Source organism: Camelus bactrianus, chromosome 20 (genome assembly GCF_048773025.1).
Source record: "Camelus bactrianus isolate YW-2024 breed Bactrian camel chromosome 20, ASM4877302v1, whole genome shotgun sequence".
Classification (NCBI taxonomy): domain Eukaryota; kingdom Metazoa; phylum Chordata; class Mammalia; order Artiodactyla; family Camelidae; genus Camelus; species Camelus bactrianus.
Window position 1 is genome coordinate 25,643,698 of NC_133558.1, and position 22,441 is coordinate 25,666,138.

General features: G+C 54.2%; 1 protein-coding gene and 1 long non-coding RNA gene across 2 annotated transcripts in view; one reads left to right on the forward strand and one right to left on the reverse strand.

Annotated features, from left to right (window-relative positions):
* KCNK5 (potassium two pore domain channel subfamily K member 5) overlaps positions 1-22,441 on the reverse strand; it is a 36,514-nt gene that overhangs the window by 8,557 nt on the left and 5,516 nt on the right. The gene's annotated exons all lie outside the window — the stretch shown is intronic.
* LOC123613906 (uncharacterized) lies at positions 1,419-4,113 on the forward strand. Its single transcript, XR_006721327.2, has 2 exons — positions 1,419-3,458; positions 3,914-4,113. It is a non-coding gene; the product is annotated as an uncharacterized LOC123613906 (long non-coding RNA).

Below are 22,441 nucleotides of genomic sequence, written 5' to 3' on the forward strand. Positions count from 1 at the left end.
TAGCAGCAAGGAGGCCGAGCAGATGGGCTTAAAGATATTCACATGACCAGACAGAGAAACGTTGGGTGGAGCTTGGTCTGCAGAAAGACAAACAAACAACCCCAAGAAGTACTGATCACTATCCACCTGGCCTGAGGTCTCCATTATCATGCCAAAGCCTAGGCCTCATTTTAATGGATGCAGATGGATGACCAATCTGATCTGCACAGGATTTAAAATTGTGACAAGGCTGGGATGGGACAATAGCAAACACACTGCAATGGCAGTTTGGGACTCATCTGGACTGGAAAAATGGGCCCAAACTAACAAGATATGGCTAAGGTCTTTTACATTTTTCATGTCTTACACTTTGGGTCAGAAGAGATCGACCAGTACAGGGTCAAAGGGTAAAGTCCTTGGGTTTCAGCTGACCACAAAACAACAAATACTAGGGTTGCTGCCGAAAGAAAAGTAAATACAGTCTCAGTGTCAAAACCTTATCTGTTCAGGGCCGGGAGGCAAGGAGCTCATTGTCCTCTGCAGGTCGGCACACATGAGGCAGTGTGTTCACTCTGGGTGTCGGCTTCGTGATATTTAACCAGTGGGCCAAGATCCAAGAGGGGACCGGGTGGCTTTTTTGGTATCAAGCTACCTCTGAATGGACTGCCCTTGGCAGGCATCTGTTCCCGATAATGCAGTGTTTAGGCCCAAGGTGAACAGCACACATCAGGGCTGTGGAAGGTGAGAGTGGAACAGGGGTTCTCAACTAGGGTGGCAGCTCCCTCCGGAAGTGTTTTGAAATGCTCTCTTGATGGGGAGCCTCATAGTGCCGGGCACTGTTCCAGGCACCAGGGATAGAGCAGTGAAGTGACGAAATCCCTGTCCTCCCACACATCGACTCTGGTGGTTGATGGCGGTGCCGCTGGCATTAAGTGGGCGGGGACCAGAGAGGCGAAATGCCCTGCACTTCACAGGGCAGCCCCATCCGCCATGCCGCAATGCTCCCACCGACACACACTGGCTTGCCAAAGGCGATCTGTGACTTGTCGTGCACTGTCCTCTTGATCTCCATCATCTCTCTGTGGTCACGCAGAGAGAGACAGGCGAAGGGGGCATTCTGAAGAGCCCCAAGCCCCCCAGACCAGAAGCACCACTTGCCCTGACAGCAGTCCAGCGGCTGTAGTCACGTCCTGTCGGGTCAGGAGACTGAGGCTGAGAGGTTAAGTGGGAGAACTGGGTTGGGTTCTAGACTGTTCCTTGCAAGTCAGCACAGTTCTCCACCTCCCTCCCTCCACTGCTTTCCTTGCCCCGGACGCCCCCAGGACCCTTCTCACTACCTATGGGTCCCAAACAGCTGGCCTGGGAATCGGCTTGGCTCCATCCCAGTGCTGGGGAGAGATGCAGGATTTCAGGGCCGCTGTAAGTCAGACATTTCTTGCCAGGGCTTTTGCACGTATCTTCTAACTGGCTCTTCATGCGATACTGGCAGAAGTCACTTGACAGATGAAGAAAGCTAGGCTTGGGGAGCAGAGGTCTGGAAGTGAATGAACTTGGGCTGCCTGCTCCCTGCTCCCACCCCATGTAGCTTGTGGCTCTGGTTAGGACGCCACATAGGTTACGGTCAGGTGCAGGGTCCCGCCAGTCGAGAAGGAGGTCTTCCAGAATAAAGGGGTAACCCAGGACTGAGGTCACCCTGGGTGAGGGGAACAGTCATGGAGAACCGTTAGACACAGCATCCTGTCTTCCCCCGGGGGTTAGGGAAACAGCTTTCTCGGGAGGAGGTGGCCCTGTTCACAGGGTTCTTTACCTTGGCTCCCCAATTCACACATGACAGTATTTTCACTTTCCACATAACCCTGGAGAGTGACGGGAGAGGGGGATCCCACACACAGCCCGGCTTTTGTTTGGGGATGGAACAGAGCTCCCCGCCTTTCACTCTCATAGAAAAGCAGCTGTGATTTACTGAGGGCTTACTATGCACCAGATGTGCTGAGCACTTTATATGCCTTCAGCTCATTTAATGCTGGGAAGACACCATAATTTTTTCCACTTTGCAAACAAGGATTTAAGGCTGAAAGGTTAAGTAAGTAGCCATAGGTCAGGACGTTAAGTGAGGACGCCAGGAGCGGGGCCTGGGCCCATCTGGGTCCTGGCAGCTATTACCCTACCCCTGCCCCACACAGGCTGCAGGAAGGAGGCCAGTTCACACCTCCACCCCCTTGCACCAGCTAGAAAAACAGTGCCCTAAAACCAGTCCATCCACTAGGACTCGAGCCTTCCAGGAGGCAACATTCATGCCCCGGCCTTGGCTTCAGGGGCTGCCCTGACCAGGGCACCTCATCTCCAGGGGACCCGGGGTTTCCTGTGCAGAGACAGCTGCCAGGCCTCCCCTCCCTGGAGGTTCATCCCACCCAGTGGGCGGTTCCAGAGAGGGCACATCCAGGACCTGGTGCCCACCTGCAGACATGGGCAGTGGGGCTGAGGTCCAGCCTTGTCCTTCATCAGGTTGGGTGGGGCAAACCAGTCAGGGTGGTGGCCTTGCCTGGGGACTGCAGCTGAGTGGCACGCACAGGGCTACTCCCTGCCCTGCCTCCAGCTCCTGGGTCAGACCTCACACTTGGATCACAGAGCCCCTTCTTGCTACATAGGATGCGGCCTCAAGGATGCTCTGGGATGCCAGCCTTCACTGGACCCCTGGTGTGTTAGAGACATTCCTCGCCATCCCGGCTGCATCCACCCCTTACACATCCCACCTCCACTCACTTGGTCCCTCTGGTCTTGAAGGGAAACGAGGCCAATCGTGGAGTGTGCACGGTGCGAGGCAGCCTAGGAAAAACCTTTATCCTTCCTCACCTGACCTTCCCAGCCACCTTGAGAGTGGGTGGGGCATGGTTTATTACTCCTCATGTCATAGCTGGTGACAGCTCATATTTGGATAGGAGCTGATATTTGAGCATTTATTTTACAACAGGCACCCGTCAGAGCATTTAAATCGCTCAGCTTGTTGAGTCTTTACAACCTTGTAGTGTAGGTTCTATTAGCCCATTTACAGCTGAGGAAAATGAGGCACAGAGACTCATGAAGTAAACTGCTTGGCAGTGCTGGGGCCAGGGGGTGAACCCAGGTAGCCTGGCTCTTAACCCCTGTGCTGTCCATAGCTGGGGAGAGGTGGGCACTGCAGGGTGGGCTTCTCAGCTACAGGAGTGAAGTCAGGTCTCTAGAACACAACTTCCCAGGCAAATGCAAGAAAAAGATTTGCAGGAATGCAGACTACCTGAGAAGGTAAGTTCCACAAGGGCTGGACGTTTATCTGCGGCATTCCCAGAGCCTAGATCACTGCCTGGCACATAGTAGGTGCTCAAAAAACATTTGTCACATAAGTGAGTAAATGAACTTGAATGAATGAGGGAATACTCTGACCTCGACTGACTCACCTTCTCACGTCCTTCCTTCAGGACCTTCCCGGCATTATTCTGCAGGTGGGTTTAACTTAAATTCATCAGCAACGAGGGGCGAGCCTTTATCCAGCAAGAGGGTGGGAGGCAGAGTCAGACCCCAGCAAGAGTGGAGCTGGCAAGGTCAGGGGTTGGATGCAGGGCTGCTGGAACCACCAGCATCCTACTGGTATGGGGAGGGAGGGGGTGGTCCACCAGGCTGAGATGAACAGAGGCCAGGGGGCTGAAAGTCCTAGGGGTTAGGGGCTGGGAAGGGGCGAGGTGAGGGAGGAAGGTGAAAGCCCCCTCATCCAAGAGTGCGTGGCAGTGGGGCTGGAAGAATCCCTGGGGTGACTGGAGGGACTGTCCTTCCTGCAGGAAGGGGAGGCCTGTCCCCTCCGGAACCTCTCCTAGGGGCCAATGGATGTTCAGAGAGTAGGAAAAGGAATATGAAGAGGACAGCAGGGCTCTCTCTCAAACCAAACTGGTCCCTCTTCCAGGTGGAGGCTCATGGAAATGTGGGGCTGACCTGGGTGTGACTTGCGGGGGATCCTCTCTCAATTGCTGGTATCGAGTCTCTGGATAAATAACTTAGCCTATCAGTTTCAGTTTCTCCATCTGCCAAAAATAACCCCTACTCCAAACACATGAAGAGTACCTAGGATGCTGTAAACACTGAATAAATGTACCTACAACCAGTGTTATGACTGCTCGTTATGTGTGTCCTTCAGGAAACCAGACCCAGCGGCAATCTGAGACCCTGGGGGAAATCACTCGTCCCCAAAGGTAAATCAAAGGGCAGAGGGTTTACTTCTCTGCAGCCGGAGGACAGGCTGGGTGAGGACAGGGACTCTGTCCCAGGGCTTCCTCACCTCTTCCCACCTGTTCCTATTCTAACAAGGACAACTCCTCAGTCTGAACCATCAGGTCTGCTCCCTCAGGGCATGGGGGTGACTTCTCCACAGGAGAGGACCAAAAAAATTCATGGGGGGTACAGGGGAACTGGGGCTCAGCAGGCAGGTGTTCCCGGGCCCCAAAAGTTGGAGTCAGGGGGCCTGGGGGTCGGGGTGTGTGTTAAGGCTCTCTCTGAGGCAGCAGAGGGCAGGGAAACAGGCACACCCAGGACGTGGCACTCCATCCCTCAGAAGGCCTATCTCCCCTGACCTCTGCCTGCCAGAGGCTCCCAGCCACCCTGGCAGGTTTTCCGCAGAGCCAAGCAAAGCAGGATGCCACACACTGGTTCCCACACTGTGCTGGCCAGTGAGGCTGAGGCCTGGCATGGTAGCGTCTCTGAACTCAAACCCTAAAGCCCCGACCACGCTGCTCCCAGCTTCCCACAATGCAGTCAAGGCCCACCCGCCCCTGGTCTCCGGGCTGGGCTCTCCCTGTGTGTCTATGTCTGTCTGTTTACCTAGTCTCTAAGAAAGAACCCCCTCAGGGCAGGGGGCCAAGGGTGGGGTCAAGGCCCCACAGGGAGTTAGAGAGGTGGTTCTGAACAGAACAGACAGAAGTGGAGATTAGTAAACATACCACAGGCACTTCTCAAGCATATATACTTAGAGTTGGGGCTTGTTTAGAACCATCTTTTTCAAATTCTTTAACACCACGAACTGATGAACAGATAAAGAGGGGAGGGGGAGGACCCCAGATCCCAGGTACTGGGGCTTCCTGCAGCGGTTTGACGGGGGAAGCGGGGAGCCCGGGGGCTAGTGGCTGGCCCTCCACCTGATCGTCTTTGGGGAACTGTTGGCAGATCCAAATTTATCCTGGAGAGAAGGCGAGCACCTGTCACCTCTTTATTCCCAAGACAAATTAGAGGACGAAGACGATTGGCCAAGCCCTCAGTCATCTTCACTGCCTCTCACTCTCCCTCTCAGGCTGACTCAGCTTCTCAAACCTTCCTTAACTGGGGGTGGGGAAGGGAAGTTGGGATTGTTTTCAGACTGAGGAAATTGAGGCTCAGAGACCTCAGAAACCACCTAGCCCCTGAGGCAGGGGCTCTCGGTCCCAGTTGCCCAATGGAACCACCCTGAGTTTAAATAAATACACTGCCTGTGCCCCACTCACAGGAGTTTCGTGCAGGTGACCTGAGCGCCATGCAGTTAACAAGCTCCTTAACAAGCTCCGCAGGTGATTCAGCCACCCACTGCCTAGTGTGGGCGTTGGGCTCAGCCTTCCAGCTCCCCATCCACCCAGGAGGGAGGATGCACCCGCAAGGAGAAGGCATCCTTGGTATTCCCCCGCCCCCTCCCCGCAGCCCAGGTAACCAGGTGTGGCTTGGAGGGCAGGCCCAGTTTATGAGCACGGCACTGGTGAGGGCCCAATGGTACCACCCTGACACCTGTGCCAGCTGCAGCCCGGCTCACCCGGGCCCCGTCTCTCCCAGGCAGGGAGCAGGTGTCTGCGGGGCAGGTGCAGGGACCAGAGGGGGCAGGGCCTCACCGCGTCTCAGCTAAGACCAGACCTCTCGGCTTTTGCCATGTGGACTTTGTTAACCTGTTTTGCTTATCTGCATTTTCAGATAGGCGCCAGTGCCTACCCGGATATTTATGATGTTTTTAGAAGAAAGACGGACAAATTGTTGGAGACCTGGTTGGTATGCTAGGATGTCAATGTAGGGACTGAAGACCTGGGTTCAGCTCAGCTCGGCCAATTTGCTAAGCTCTCCAGGAAGCCCTGCCCCCCTGCCCACTTGCCTTCTCTGTAAAATGAGGAGGTTGGCCCGTGACTACGGGGCCCCTGCCTGGGCAGGTGACACTTCTCTACAATTCACATTTCCCTCTGCCCAGACCATGCTTCTGGGCCCAGTTCAGCAACTCCCAAGCTCCCGGGGAATCCACAGCACATTCGAGAAAATGTATTTTCATTCTCAGGACTCAGCTCACTGGCCAACCAGCTCCAGCTCCTCCTGAGTCCCCAGCAAGCCAGGCTACCTGAGTGTACAAAATGCAGTCCCTTGCAGTGTCGGTCACACCTAGATTAAACCCCCAACCCCAGAAACACACGCACCCTCATCAGGCAAGGTGGAAAGTGGTATCCCACCCCCATCGCCAACACACACGTCAGGGGTCACTACACCACTGCTTCTTAACCTGGGCTGCACATGCAGATCATCTGGGGCAGCTGGAGGAAATCATCATGCCTGGGTCCTACCCCCAGGGATTCAGACAGAAGTGGCCTGGGGTGTGGACTGAGAACTAAGATGCTTTTAAGCTGCCCCAGGTGACTAATACCTTGTACAGCCAATTTCAAAACCACTTTCCTAGACCCAAACCGCCCTCCCTTCTGGTCATGGGGAAAGTCTAGCCCAGCCCGGCCACTGGAGCCAGCACAGCAGCCGTGGACACGACTGTCCTCCCGTCCACCCTTGGGCTTCCCCTCGCAGGCCCTCCTGGGCCATCTCTCAGCAGTCTTTGCAGAGCTCAGAGGCACTGCGAGGTCTCACGCTCATGGGGAAAGCCCGTGCCAGAGGTGAGCGCCTTTTCAGCAGAAACCTCTGGGTTTCCGACTTTCTCAGGCCCGGGAGCCCTGTCTGCACTCAGGAGGGACAATGAAAACAAAGCAGGTGACCCTGCCCCCATTGTTCTCAGCTGGGACGGTAACATCCCCCCAACCCCCAGGGCAGCGGGAGTCCCTCCCATGAGAGCTGAGGCCAGGGCAGCGCCCTGCAGGGACTGACTGACCTGGGAGGGCTGCGGGTTTGGCTAAAGCAAACAGAGAAGGGCTGGTGGGGTCTGAGCTCAGGATGGGATGTCAGTTCTCAGGCACCTGGAGGGCTGAACCCATGAGTTAGACTGGAAATCCCTCTGCGTGCAGATGCAGGGGATGTCAAGGGCCCTACAGCGCTGCTGCCTGAGAGCTGGCCCCGGGGAGCAGGCTAGAGACCCTTCCCCAGCAAACACACACAAAATTCACCCCCTGCCTCATCTTCTGAAGGACTTGGGACAGGTAGAACGTCCAGTGAGGCTAAAATGACAAGAGGGCCACCCTTCAACCACCTGCAATTTCTCTACCCTCAATTCACAGCCACTGCCCTGCTCTGGGATGGCTGCGGCCCGGCCCACAGCCCTGTGCTGGTATCTCTTTCCTGTCTGGGATGCTTGGCCTGGGGCCTGGAATCATGAGCTGCCCCCAGAATCCAGGTCCTGGAGTGTCTCACATCTTTCTGATTTGACTGATGCCAAGAGACATCTCCCAACTAGGGAGTCAACAACTCAAGGGCAGGAAAGTAATCAGCCAGGATCCCCACGAACATGCCAGGTGTGCATGTTCCCCACAGGGGGTGGGTCACTAGGGAGTGAGAGGTCCCTACAGAGGATTCGCCTCCTGGTTTTTCCTTTCCAGGCAAGCCAGCAAACCTCTCTGGGCCCCATTCAACTCCTCTGTAACAAGGCTAAGGATGACAGAGTCAGCCTCTCCCTCCTCCCTGCCAAAACCTCATCCATAGGCACCTCTTATACCTACAACTCCTCTGGCCCTAATCTCATTTGACACCCTGTAGGCAAGGCAGGTAAAATGGATATTATTATTCCCATTTTGTAGATGAGGAAGCTGATCAGAGAAGGCTAGTGATACAGTAGAGTCACACAGCAAGCTGATGACAAAGCACGGAGAAGAATTAGCCAGACTCACAGTTGAGGGCTCTTTTCACCAAACAAACAGACCATCCATCCCCCCCTCCAAGGACCTTGCTAAGAAATGCCAACTGAAGTGGAGCAGGGAGGGTGACAACAGACAGGCAGACACGTGTGAGGTGATGCAGGCTATAAACGGGTGTGCAGTCATACCCATGGATCCAATCTTGAGATTATTTAGGATTTAGGATGAGCGTGTGCTTGTAAACCCTGCCAACCCCCCTCCCCTGGAGAAACCTTAGGTTTACCCCAACCTGGCAGTGGCGTGGAAGGAGCAAACACGGGAAGTCACCAGCCCCTCAAGATTTCTAAAAACAGCCCTCAAGCAGGCCACAAAGGAGGCCGCCTGCTGACTTGTCATCTCTCCATCCCAGCTGATGACCTAGGGAGATCTGGTTCATCAGCAGCTCAGTGGCCCCACGCTGCACCAGCTTGCTTTCTGTCCTCCAGAGCCCTCGTCCACACATTAGCCTGGACAACAAATCTGGGATGGCTTATCCACTGCAAAATCACAAACGTCAAGTTTGGGACCCTCCTTGGACAGCACAGGGGAAGAGGGGAAAAGGCCCTGGCTTTGCAGCTCTCACAGGGGAGTTCAACTCCTGGCTCCACCATCCACCAGTGGGTCACCTGGAACATGTCCTCTCACCTCTCTGAGCTTCACTTTCTGTCTCTGGAAAGTGGAAGGTACCAAGACTTTCTCGGGTTGGGGTGCAGATTACGTGAAACGATGCACGGCTCAGTGCTGTGCGAACAGGGTGTACACTGGGCGGAAAAGTGAACTGGGAAGAAGAGTGGGAAGAGGAGGCCACCTCTGTTCCAAAGGTTTGTGCCGGAGGCACAGGGCCTCCAGAGCTGTGGACACAGAACTGGCTAGTTGTCACCAGCAAGATCAGGGCTTGGGACAGTGCTTACCACCCCGTGACATGCCATTAGGTATCTGTTATCTGGCTGACTATTTACCTCCCCCAGACTAGGAGCTCTCAAGGCAGAGATTTCACTCATCCCTCATCCCCACACAGAACCTGGCACTAGCAGGTACTCAGTATTTGCCAAATGAAGAACCAAGTCTCTGAGATGTATGCCGTCTACAACCATGCCTTCCAGGGCGCAAAGGTGGGCACTGGTGTTACATTTAATGTGGGTTCTGGCTGGACAAGGTGGGCAGTCCTGGCAGGTGCCGGCAGCCCGGCTTGATGGCTTTGTGTTTCTCTGCCCCAATGTCTTTTATTCACCTCACACCACCTCATCTGTCTGCAAGGCCAGAGCCCCTAGAAGTCCTAGACATGGTGAGTCAGCTGCATGGCAGACTTTGGAACCATCATAGTTCTGGAGGAAGGAGGCAGGCGAGTGGCGAGGGGTGGGGGCCCAGGAGGGATGTCAGGGTCGAGGGCCACAGGTCCTCCCGGGCATGCCCCTGCTTTGCGGCTCCTCCAGCAGTGGGAAGGAAGAATGCTCTGTTCCACGAAGTTCTCTTGAGCCCTTGGGGCCACCACAGCTCTGTCCCTCCAGACACAGCTGCCTGCCCTGGGCTCCCTTGCTGGGATCCTGAGGACAAGGCTTCCCTCAACCGACACCCCTAGGCTCCCCACCAATGGGACGAAACCTGCCCCTGACTGTGCCACATTCATCCCTCCCAGGTACACCTGTGCGCCTGAGAGAAGGGTGTGGCCGATATCCTCACCTCACCCTGCAGAGGACTGCACCCCAGACCACCAGCAAACTCTCCCCACCCAGGGGCCCCAAGAAAGTGGCCTCTTCATCTGCTCCTTCCTCCTTTCCCGCTCCCTTCACCTGTGGCTGGCGGCTCCGGGTAATAAGTAACTGCCCATCCTTGAAGGCTAGGGTTCCAATGATAAGGGATTATTAAGCCTACTCATTTATTATAATTTGTTTAAGATGACCAGATGGTTAAATTGTAAACCTCTTCACTAATGAAAAAAAAAACAAAACCCTAAAAACAAACCCAGAAGGGTACTAGGTGGTGGTAATTCTCCTGCACGAGGGGGTGGCAGCTGAGTCTCTCCACTCCCTGCCTGTTTATTACAACCCACCTCATTCCCACTTAAACGTGGCCCCGCTGCCTCCAAGCATGATCTAACCCCCATCTCTCCACAAAGTCCCCTGCAGGGTCCTCCTGAGGGCCAGCCACCTGTCACAAAACCCTTCCTTATTGTCTGACTCTAACCTAAATCCCTCCGGCTACAGTCCAAGCCCATTTCCTTTGGTTCAGTCTCCAGCTGGGGACGGACAACAGCTGGCTTCCATCGCCTCTGGAATAAATTGTACAAGAAACCACCAGTGAACTGGCCTGGGCATTTTGGGATGGATGGTACTTTCTGCGGAGTGGGGAGCCTTCTGCCTCTATGGCCCTCAATCCCAGATCAAATCCTGTCGGAAGACTGAGTCACAATTAGAGACAAGAGCCAAGACCACGATGCTGACAACTGTGAAAAATCACTGAGCCAGATGCAAGGAGGGGTTTTTCCCTAAAGGGCAGACTCCCCATGCCCCAGACTCCTGGACACTGATCTCTCACTATACCAGTTGCACCAGGGGCTCTGGTCGCCAAGGCCCGCATTTGGAGATCATACAGGTGAGACATAAAGGAGTCCCCAACAGTGTGGGAAACGGAAGGGAGCCTGGTATGTGTGATGTGTGCCCCCCTCCAGCCTTTGCTGCCCAGATTGTCACAAAAGCACCAAGACACAGCCACCTCTGCCTTTTCCACCCTGAGGGGCAGTTCCCCACCCAGCTCCCATCCCTGGCTGCCTGGGGCATGACCAGGGTGAGGAAACACAGAGCTGTCTGTGCCGAAGGTATGGAAAAGTACCGCCAGACCTCCTCGCACAGACAGGCTGGGCTGAAGTGAAGGAGGGTGTGGGGGTTAGAAAAACCTCCTGTCCTTCAGCCTGGGGCCCAGGACCAGGGCAGGCTGGGCCACAGGAAATGGAAACTCTCCTGATGGTGCAGAGGGAGACACTAGACTCTGAGACAGCCCTGTGGTGACACTCTAGAGGCAGAACCGGGACCATGCCTTCCACACACGTCCTCTCTTGCTCTCCTTCACCAGGGTGGGATTTCAAGCAAGAGCATTTTCTTGCTTAAAACTGCACTGTTTGTGGCCAGGGGAGGCTCAAATACAGGAAAGCAAATGCCACCAGATTTCCAAGTCACACAAGGGTCAGCAGGGGAGCGAGACCCACTCCTCAAGTGGCTGCATCCTGTCCCCTCATGGAACCCAGTTTCCCAAGAAACACTGAATAGCAGCTGGGGTGGCCACTTCTCAGGCTGGTCAAGGGAGGTTCATTTACCCTCACATCTGCTGACGATGGCCTCAGATCTGGGCTGCTGAGGGCTAAACCAGAGACCTGGCAGTGGGCTTCCAGGACACAGCCTGCCCTCTTCCCCATGCATCAGGAAGAGCAGGGTGAGAAGGACAAGATGGGAACAGGGCTCTGTCACCCTCACTCCCACCTCAGGACCTTGGGACACTCCCCTCTTTGGGTCCATGTCTGCCTGCTACATCTGGCCAGGCATCAGCCACCAACCCTCATACAGAACCACCCACCCGACCTAAGTTAGCCCAAGGAAAGATGGGACCAGAGTCCTGGACAAGCCCTCCTCCCACTACTCAGTCAGGTAGATTGATTCCTTAGGTATTTGCCAGGCACCGGCCAGGTACCCTGACGCTGTGGGCAAAGCAAAGGGAGGGCAAGGCGCAGGCCCCGTCCAGAAGGACCTAACAAGCGATATGCAGGCAGTTGGGAGGAGTTACACTACAGAGGAAGACAGCACAAGAAAGCAGCAGACAAGCCAATGGTGAGGCCAGGACAGTCTCGGGGTCTGTGCCATGCCCCCTTTCAAGTTCAGGTAACTGGGCACGAAGCAGGACAAGAAACCCAAACACAGGTGGAGAAATGGAGGCTCAAAGACACTAACACACTAGACCAGAGCAACCTCCCAGTCAGATGCTCCCCTGCTCTGAAAACTGCCCACCCCTCCTCCCTACCCCGACTCCTGGGTCTTCTACCTTCCCTGGCCTGGGACCCCCACCATGTAACCCTAGAAGTAACCCACAGATTTCATCAGTCACCCCTCCTCCCACTGTTTCTAGATTTATGGCAGGATGATATATTCAGTTTTCACCCCAAAGGAGATGTGCCCATGTGGTCCACAGATTCATCAGATCGGTGACCCTGAACCTTAAGGAACAGGCTTTCCTCCAGGGGATTGGGGTGGGCTGAGGGGCTGGAGTCAGAACAGGCACTTATAAGGACCTGAGACTCTGACCGACAATTGGAGATGCATGAAAAAATGACCCACTTTCTACAGCCTGGCCCCAGCTCCAAGAAAGGCAAGGCTGACCAGTGCTGCAGGACATGGGACACTAGGAATCAACTCCCATCAAATAAATACACACTCATCCTTGTCTGATGGGACTGAGCGGGCAGGGCAGTCAAAAGACCCCAGCAGACCCATGCTTCCTATGAACCAGACAGGTGGGGATGCTCCCTCAGGAGCCTGCAAGCTTCCCAGTGGGCGGGACTGGGTGGGACGGGGAAACCCCTCCTGCAGGTTCTTAGCGCACCACCCTCCCTGCTCCAAGGCTGCCGGCCAGCTCTACCCTCACCCACTCCAGAGCAGGAATGGAACTTGACTAGACACCCAGAGAAGCTGCTGTAGCGTCAGAAGCCTCAACAGATCCCATCACCACTCCAGCGCTGCGCAATAGAACTCTCTGTGCTGATGGAATGTTCTATAACAGAACAGTCCCTTGTGGCTTCTGAGCCCTTGGAGTGTGGCTAGTGTGACTGAGGAACTAAACTCTAATTTTATTAATTTTAATTAAAAATTAAACAACCACAACAGTAACATCATGTTAAAATAAAATGAATTAGCGACCCGTGGGTGGTAAGCACCATACTGATGCAGTCAAACACAACACATCCTACCTAGGCAGGGTCTGCCTCCCTGCCCCCACCCCACCTCTGACCCTCGGGTTCACCCAAGCCTTGGGCCGGGGTCAGCAGCAGCCTCTTGACTCTGAATTACATGCACAGTCCTGGGCTGTCCCAAATCTTACGTGTGCTTGCATTTTTTGTTAAGCCAAGAGACAAAGCATGTCTTCTTGGGCCCCCGTGGGAACTGGAAGAGCGGAGTGCACACAGAGGCCAAGACAATACTTGTCCGTGGGTCTCTGAAGGACCCCCTCCCTTGTAGGGGACGCTGACCCCAACACTAGGGGCAGCCCTGGAGCTCCCCCAGCTCTGCCAGGCCTCTCCCGGGGAGCCACACTCTCTTCCTGGTGACTGTCATATCATGTCCAATCTCCGACTTCTTGGTCTGCAGACTGAAAGCCCGCCTGGTTTCCCCAGTCTCGGAGACCCTTCCCCTCAAAGTGTTCAACAGCACTGCTGCCCAGGAAGTCACCTCTCCTGCAGTTAAGTTTAAAAATAATAATAGTGTACTGCTGAGCAATTTCAGAAATGATTCCAGTTTTCAGAGTATGCTCCGTTAAAACCACATTTATTTGTGCTTTGTGTGCCTCAAACATTAAAAATATCCAGTATTTTATGGCTGGTGCTATACGCGTATATCTTACCCTTTCAGAAAACTCGATTTCTTTGTTTTAAAAGCAATATAACAGCATTTCAGAAAACTGGGGAGGCAGAGGAAGAAAAAGGCATCAATAACTCTGCCTCCAACTCAGTGCTGCCTGCCTTCTGTTTTTACATCGAGTTTCTATGATTCAACGCTAACGCAGCACCACCCGTGAAACCAGAGTCTCCCACTGCCCCAGCCCCCGTCTTGTTTTTGTCTCACTTGCAGTCTGTCTGGCTCATGGCTCAGCCCCACCGAGAAACTTCAAAGAGAAACTCCAAACTGAAGCACTGAGAACCCACCCTCACCCCAGGGCCTGGCAGCAGGTGCCCTGTTGGTCTGTCTGAGGGTCTCCCATTCCACAGGCCAGACACAGCCCACCAAGCAGATCAGTCAATAAACGGGGATTAAACTGTGTGCAGAGCAGCGGGGGGCGGTGGAGGGAGTGAAGTGCATGTACCAAGACGGAAACCGGCTTAGGGAAGGGGAGATTTAAAGGCATGTACACAACGACCCCAACAGAGCAGGTGAAAACAGGCAGTGGATCTGACCACAGGCAGCTCTGAGCCCTGAGGCATTCCAAAAAGAGAGGGCGTGCCAAAACTGCGACCTGTGAACTCTGAAACCCTGGCTCAGTGGAGACAGGAACTTTCTAGAACAGGACCCAAAAGTGCCCCCACCCCAACCCATGACTCAGAGGTCGCCCTGGCGTGGTGGCGAGGAGACAGCCCTGGGTCCAGGCAGGTGTGCCTCCCCAGAGAACCCATCGATCTGTCCCAACAGAGGACAGAGTGTCCCCAGGTAATGGGGCACTGGGCACATGGTGGGCAGCAGGGTGAGGGCATGGCCCCCACTGGAAGGGTTAGGGACAGGAGTTTTCCAGATTGGAGGTGAACTGTGATAGTCCTACCTTTGGGTTTTGGGGGCTGGTGGGATAGAGGCCAGAGGAGAGAGATACAGCTTCATGGTGTGGGACGTTTATTAATCATTACCCTCTTACACAGTGCTAGGTTTGGGATCCAGTGGGGCACAGCTGAGGGCCCGGTGGCAGGGAGGGAAGAGGAGTGCAGACAAGGAAAAATCCCCAGTGCAACACTAGGGGGAAGGAAGTGCCCAGAGAATGATGGGGCTCAAAGCAAAGCAACCCCTAGGATCAGGGGAGCCTTCCCTGATAGCCCCAGCTTATGACATTTCTACCTTTTAGCACCTAAGCCCCTACAACATGGCGCAGCCCTACTTAATACTAATCCTTAATCTACTCTGCAGGGCCCCACCCCAACCTCAAAGACAAGGAAAATGTCAAATTCTTCTCACAATCCCCACAACCCTTCATCCAGCACTGGGCACACAGCTGGAGCTCAGTAAGAATCTTAATTGGCCTTAGTGAGCAAATCCTTAGCTCAGAGAAGGACAGTGACCTGTCCTAGTCACACAGCAAGTCAGCTGAGCCAGGCCCAAGACCTGGGCTGTCTTCTAGTCCCCAGTCACTGGACCACTCATCAGTAGATCTCAGGGCTGCGGCTAGAGTCCGGGAGGTGGAGGTGGGGTGTTGAAAAGCTGATAATCAGGACACCCTCCCTTTTCCTGCTCCCCAGGGGGTGCTGACAAGACATGACTGAATCAGCTTAGCGTACTCAGCACTCTCCCTGGGCCAAAGGCAGCCCTTCCACCACTATTCCAAAGGGGGCAGGATGGCACCCTTCCAAAGCTAACACTGTCAGGATGCATTCCACGACCCAGGAGGCGAGAGCTTTATTTGAACAGGAGCTATGGGGAGGGAATGGGGCTGCCGTTCCTTCTCCTCCAGAGGTTCTATGAACAGGTGCCATCCTGAACCTGAGGGCACGGGAGGAACAAGAACCTTGCATTTGACACCAGGGGCACCCAAGCCAAAATAAACGTTCAATTCCAAGAAGGGCCTGCCCCAGGGTCCCCGGGGCCCGGCATGCTGCAAAAGAGCCAGACTCTCTGTCCCAGTCCTGCGGGCCAAGCTGAGCGGCGCTTACACCTCAGGAGCAAGGCGAGATGAAAGTGGCTTCCTACCAAGGTGCAGACCGCAGTCCTACTAGGGGTCAGCCCTGGGGAAGCCAGGCGAGGAAGTGTCACAAGCGTAGGCTTAGCTGCCAGGGAGGCGGCAGGTAATGTGGGGACTCAGACAGGAACCCCATAGCCAAGGGGCAAATTGCGCCTCCCCCTCCAGCTCCCTGATTCTTTCTTGAGGGCTTGGTCCCTTGGTTCCCTGACTCACAAATCCTGCAGTGAAGGCTCAGGGTATGATAGGTCTGTAAGGATGACAGGGGAGCGGGTCTGGGGGACAGGGATGGAAGTGACAGCCCCTACTCTGAGCTGTGCCACCTACTTACCTAACCCAGATTTTCCTGCTTTAAAACTTTTCATGCTGAAAATGGCAAACCAAACTATATATGGTCAATACGGTCAGGAAATAGTGCTAGAACCCACAAAGGCTGAAGAGAGCAGGGCTCAGCCAGCAAGCATGCACGGAGCACTTCCGAGGAGCTGGGGCCAAGGGGGCCCAAGGAGAAGATCAAGTCTCAAGGAGGGGCTGGTGGCCTAGTACTGTCAGGCAGATGCTGATTGAGGACACCAGGGAGTCTACATGGGGCAACTCTGCAGGGCTCTACTGCCGGACTCGGAAGGCCTGGGTTCAGGCCACGAAGCATAGGTGTGACCATGAATAATTTATTTAATCTCTCGGCCTCAGTTGCTTTATCTGCAAAATGAGTTTCCCTTCAATGCCTATCTTCCCACTGTTGGGAGTCCACATGGTGTGGCAATGATTCCTGCCTGCCTCCCCTTCACCAGGTGCCAGCCAGGGTCACTGCTGTTGTGTGACTGCTGGAACGCCTCCCTCTGCCACCACTCGCAGGGTAATTTATCAGTGGACCTAGCCCTGAGTCTTGGTAAAAGTTGAAACTTGCTATGAGCATGCAGGGGTTTAAAATGCCTCCTCACCCTCAGGGGAGGGCCTCCAGTCTGTACAGTAGCTGACTGGGGTCAAGGGTAGGGCTTCAGAAAGAGCCGAGACTGCACAGGGAGCAGAGTCCAAATCACTTGGGCCACTGCAAGGACTGGCTCCATCTGGGGGAGAAGCCATGGAGGGATTTCTGAGTCAGGGGTCCTAATCTGACTCCACTGGGATCCCTGACTGCTGCGGCAGTGAACACCTTCCACCTCCTGTGGCCACTGCTTCCAAGAAGCCTTCCCTACTTGCCCCAATTAGCTCTACCTACTCCTTTATTGTACTTCCCCATCCTGGTGAGCAGAGTAACCTTGGGAAAGTTATATAACCTCCCAAGGTCTGGGCCTTGGCTCCAGAGCTGTAAAGGGAGGCCAGTTAGATAACCACTAAGCTCCCTCCAGCCTCACATTTTATGATTTGCTGCCAGGAGTGGTGCCCAGAGCCTGACCCTCCTCCCCCATCAGCCACCCTTGCCAGCCTCCAACGTGGCTGGGCTCTGGGCTCCCAAGAAACCAGCCAACAACAGCTCCTTGGGCTCAAACACTTGGGAGCAGGGTCCTGTGATGGAGAAACTCCCTGGGGAACCATCAGATCACTTCTGCCCCAGGCTCTGGATGGCCCCCCAAAAACCCTCCTTTCTAAGCCTAGCATTCACCACAATTTCAATCTTTGCTTCTTTTCCCAGAAAAACTCACCAGTGGGTGGGGAAGTCAGGTCTCAAGGAAAGGGTGAGCTGGGTGTTGCAGAAATCAGGCAGGCCAGGTCAGCGCAAGCATAGAGTAAGCGCTGTGCACATCACGGTTTTGATTTAAAGGCCATTCAAAAGGGAATTAGAGGTGGGGTGACAAACGGTGCGGTGAAGAAAGGCTCTGTGCCTGGGCAAGCAGAACTAGTTTAACCTGAGCTTGGTTCTAGACATAGTCCTTCCCAGCTTCTCATCAGGCCTCAGTTTTCCCATCTAGCAAATGGGATGACATTTCAATACCAGACCTCACAGAGGTCATAGGAAGGTGCCCCAGGTGAATGGGTCTGCAGAGACCCATGGCAAGGCCGAGGGTGGGGATTTGGGGAGGGTGCAAAGCCTGTGAATCTGCAAGCTTCTTAGAGATCACCCAGGTGCTGCAGGCAACACTGTGCAACACCCCAGCTCCATCCCCTGAGGCCAACAAGGCCCAAGGCAGGCTCTGGTCTCGCCAAAGGGCTAGGGACACGCCCTAATCCCCTGCAAACAGCCCAGCCTTCCTCCTCCTCCTCCTCAGAATGCTCTGAAGATCAAACGACAGTTCCCACAAGGAAGGGGCAGGCGGGGTGTTGCTTCCCTCCCCCAGCACATCCCCATGCCCTGGTGGTTTCTGCAGTGTGTGGTCTGAAGACATTCCCTCAAAGACAGGGATGGCTCATTCTCTCTGCAGCAGGTTTCACACATGCCTTGGAATATAGGATGTGCTTGGAAAATATCTGGAGAAGGACTGGACCTCTGCTATGTCTCAAGTTCCTTGGAAGCAGAAACCACCTACTCTGGGGAAAGACAGGCCTGCTACACGTTATTCCCAGGGGAAAGGAGGAAAGGGGATTCCTGGAGATAAACAGACCCAGAGAGGAAGCTGCTTGTTTTGTAAAGTCACTCCAAAAGGAGAAGATAACAGTGAGCTGGTCTTAAAGAGTAACTCAAGAGCTGGAAGCCATGGCAAATGTGCCCTCCACGCGTGTTCTCCTGCCATCTCCATGCCCAGTGAGATGGGCATCATTGCTCCAACTTGCTGATGAAGCCACATGCTCTTGGTTGCACAGCTTGCTAAGGCAGTGTGACTTGAAAACCTGTCCTTGACCACCTGGCAACTTGGCTCCCCACCCCCCAACCCCCAACCGCTGGAAGGGAAATAGGAGTAAATTTTGCTAAGGCGTTCTGCTCTCTGGGGCCAGAGCCTGACCTGGCTCAGTTCACCCAGGTAACCACCTTGGCCTTGCTAGGCCCCTCCTGAATAGACTTCCAACCCAAAGGTCCATGTGGCTCTTGGCATCCCCGCCCAGAGCCAGGCACACCGCTGGGCACTGGAGGCCAACTGACATATTCTGAGCAAGCCGCTTACTGAGCTAAGAACTGGGAGTGCAGAGCCAAGGCTGGGGAGATGGGCCCCGCCCACGCAGAGCTCCCGCAGTCTGGCTGGGCCTAACTTAACAGGTCATCCAAGCCTTCTGGAATGAATGGACGAATTTACTCCAAGGAAGTGGTGTATGAAGAGGTGAAATGTGACCAGGGTCACACAGCACAAACCAGACTGTGGGGAGAATCAGAGCCCAGTTAGAGTCAGCTGTTCCCCCCACAGCGGTTGACAGAAGGGGGTCCCGGCCCCAGCTCCAGCCCCAAGCAGCAGTCACACAAAGGGAGGGACTCCACTGTGTCCTCCCTACTTGGGCCCCACAGGGCCAGCCACCAGGCTACAGGAACAGACAAGCTGGCCCTGCCCCCTAGGTTACCCCCCTCCACAGTTTCTCATCTAGCCTGGGGGCAAGCCTCTCCCTAATGGGAGGGGCCGGCGAGGCAGCTGTGGCCAGATTACAGTGCGCCATGGGAGGTGACAACAGCCAGAAGTACACAATCCTGCCTAAATATTTCAGCAGGAAACCCAAATATTTAGATAGAGGAGGGGAAAAACAGAATGGACACTTCAAAGCCAATCAAAGTGACCTGGCTACCAAGGGCCCACTGAAAGGGGAGATGGGGGGTGTCTGCCCCCAAGGAGGGCACAACTCTGACCCCACATCCTGAGTGACCACCCTCCAGGGGAGGACACCCGTGAGACCATCCAGACCCAAGAATCTTCCAGAAGGGAAAAGGTTTAACCAAGGCCAAGCAGGACAGAGCACACAAAGCCTTGCTCTCTTCTCCAGGGGAAGGGAGGGAGCAGGGCTCTGCTGGAAGGGAAGAGGAAATACACCTTCCCAGTTTTCTGGTGCTGACCATTAACTCTTTTGAGGGGAGGGTGATGGGTGAACTTGCAGGATATGGAAAATGGTGGGTGACTCCGGTGGGTTTTATCATGAGTCTCCATCTCCAGATTGGGAGCTCAATGTGTGGTGAGGCCTGAAGTGGGTGTCAGGAACAGCCCGCCCCCCCCCCCCCCCCGAGAGACAGGGTACTGGGACAGTAGCTAACACACAGCAGATCACCAGCTGCATGTGCCAGGCATTCGGTCAACTGTGTTTATATAGATTCTGCAGGCAGGAGGGCAATACTGTGCTACTGCCCCACTTCACAGACAAGGAGACTGACTTGCTCAAGGTCATAACAGCTAATTAATCATCCCAAGATCCACCCGATGTACCCCAAGGTTCTGAAGATACCACACATGCCCTGTAATTTCCCATCTCTAGGCCCTTGCTCCTTGTTTTTTCCATCTTTCCACCTCACTTAGAGCAGAATGTTCAAACCCCCATTCTTCTACTCTGCAGCCTTGGGCAAATGACTGAACTTGTATGGTCTACTCTGTCGCTCCCCAGCCGGCAGTGCAGTGCCGCTAAGAGTCCCTGAAGCAGAGGGTTGCTGTGAGGATGATGAGATGATACACGTAATTGGTTCCCTCTGCCTGTGAATGAGCAAGTGCTCAGTAACTGTAGCTGGAATCACCCCTACCCTGGCCCCCAATCCCAGCCCACTCCCATCACATCCACCTCCTGGCTCTATCTCCATTCATGATCAGGCTCCAAGCTCTAAAGTCAGCAAGGCGGTGGGGACTGTGTGTGTTTGGGGGAGGGGATCTAAGCCTCTAGAAAGCCATGTAGCCCCAGGCCCCTGGCCTCCAGTTTCCTAGACAACAGGAAGAGCAATAACACCTAACACACAGGACTGGTTCAATGAGATGCAGATAAAGAACTAGCACAACGCCTGGCACCCAGGAGGTATGAGAAGAGAGCTCACAGGGACTGCTGTTCAGGCCGCTTGTCCCTCCAGCCTGGCTCAGATCCCCGCTTCTTTAAGTTCAAGAGCAGAAATTAATCTCTCAGTGGTACTCGCTTGGAACCTCCAGGTGTACCTACCAACATCACTCAGGTAGCAAGCTCCCTACCTTTCCCTTCTGAGATTAGGGGCTCCCTGAGGGCAGGGGCTATGTTTTGTTCAGAGCCAGATCCCCTACAGGCCAAGGAGTTCTACAAGCCTCAGCAAACAGGAACTGAATCCTCTGAGGCCCTCTGACCCTCGTCCGTCTCACCAGCCTCACCATCTGCAACTCAGCACTCAGCACCAGGACTGTATTTCCCCTCATTTCACCACCATGGCCCCGTTTCTCTCCCCAGCTAGACTGAGCTCCCCAGGACTAAAACCCCATCTGGTTTCTGAGGCTTCAGCACACACAGAAATGACAGCTGACAGAGAAGGACCCTCTCTGAGCCCCTAACTTTGCCCAGGTCTCTGAGATTCGGGAACCAGATTAACTGCTCACAACAAGCGGAGAAGCCTCAGGCAGCTGTGCAGAGCTGGAGTACACCGTCCCCACTGTTACCTAAAGGGGCAACTAAGGTACAATCTGGGAAGGTCATCAAATGGAGGGGACCCATACCTGGACCTCCAAATGGGGCTCATGGAAGGAAGAGAGGTGCCCTGACTGGAAGATGGGTGTGAGGGAGTGTGGATGGGCTTTTTGGGGGGCTGTGAGATGTGTGGGCTTTGGCGGAAAAACCCCCACTCCATCACATCGGAAGGGGAAAGGGAGGAGGCACCCTTATCAAAACACCCAGGGGTAACAGGATCAGCCCACAGAAATGCCGTTAATTTAGAGTAGAATATTCCACTTCTTTTAAGTTGCAAACAGCTGTGAAATAAGAGAAAATGTTATGAAATGTGTTCACTCCCCTACATGAAAATTGCAAAAATCTGGTGAGTTCAAATTCTTTGGCTAAACCCAGAGAGCTTCATCGTCTGACCCTCACCCCTCTGCTCTGCGGCTGCAGCCCAGGACCATCAGGCAGTTTTACACCTCCCTGAGGGCTGTGACCAAGAAAGATCCACCACCGTCCCTTCTTTGTCTAGCTTTTTACAAATCTGCATGATACAGACCCAGGAGCGGGACTACTGGATCCTATGGTCGTTCCCATTTTGATGTGTTTTCCGTGGTGGTTGCACCACTTTACACAAAAAGGCAAATACTGTAAGGTGTCTAAAGTAGTCAAACGCACAGGAACAGAAAGAACGGTAGTTACCAGGGATGGGGGGTGGGGGTGGGGGGCTGTTTAATGAGTCTAGTAGAGTTGCAGTTTGGCAAGATGAAAAAATTCTGGAGATCTGTTTCACAATAAGATGAATATACTTAATGCTACCGAACAGCACTCAGAAAAGGCGAAGATGGTAAACTTTGTTATTATTTTTTACTATGATCAAAAAAGGAAAGTCATTTCTTCTGCTCTCACAAGGTCTTCCCCATTCTATGCCCACTACACTTGGGCATGGATGGCCCCATCACATAGTAGGCCATCTAAGAAGAGGTCAGTGGCAGCAGCAGCTAATGCTTCATGAGCACTTACTATATGCCAGGCACTATTCCAAGCAACCTATGAGGGTGATATTACGGCATGTCTTCAGAGGCCACCCATAGCGGCCATCCGATATACTGCTCGGATGGTAACTCAGCAACAGCAAGGGGCCTGCAGTGGTGAGTCAAGTGGCACTTGGAGAAAGATCCCTGCTGAGGGAGGAATGTCCTCTTATCCATGTCAACTCATCCTTGGGGAGGACAGACAGACCAGGACTCCTGCATCTTATGACCAGGGACCAGGGGACCCTTGTGAAATCTCCAGGGAACTTCTCCTCCAAC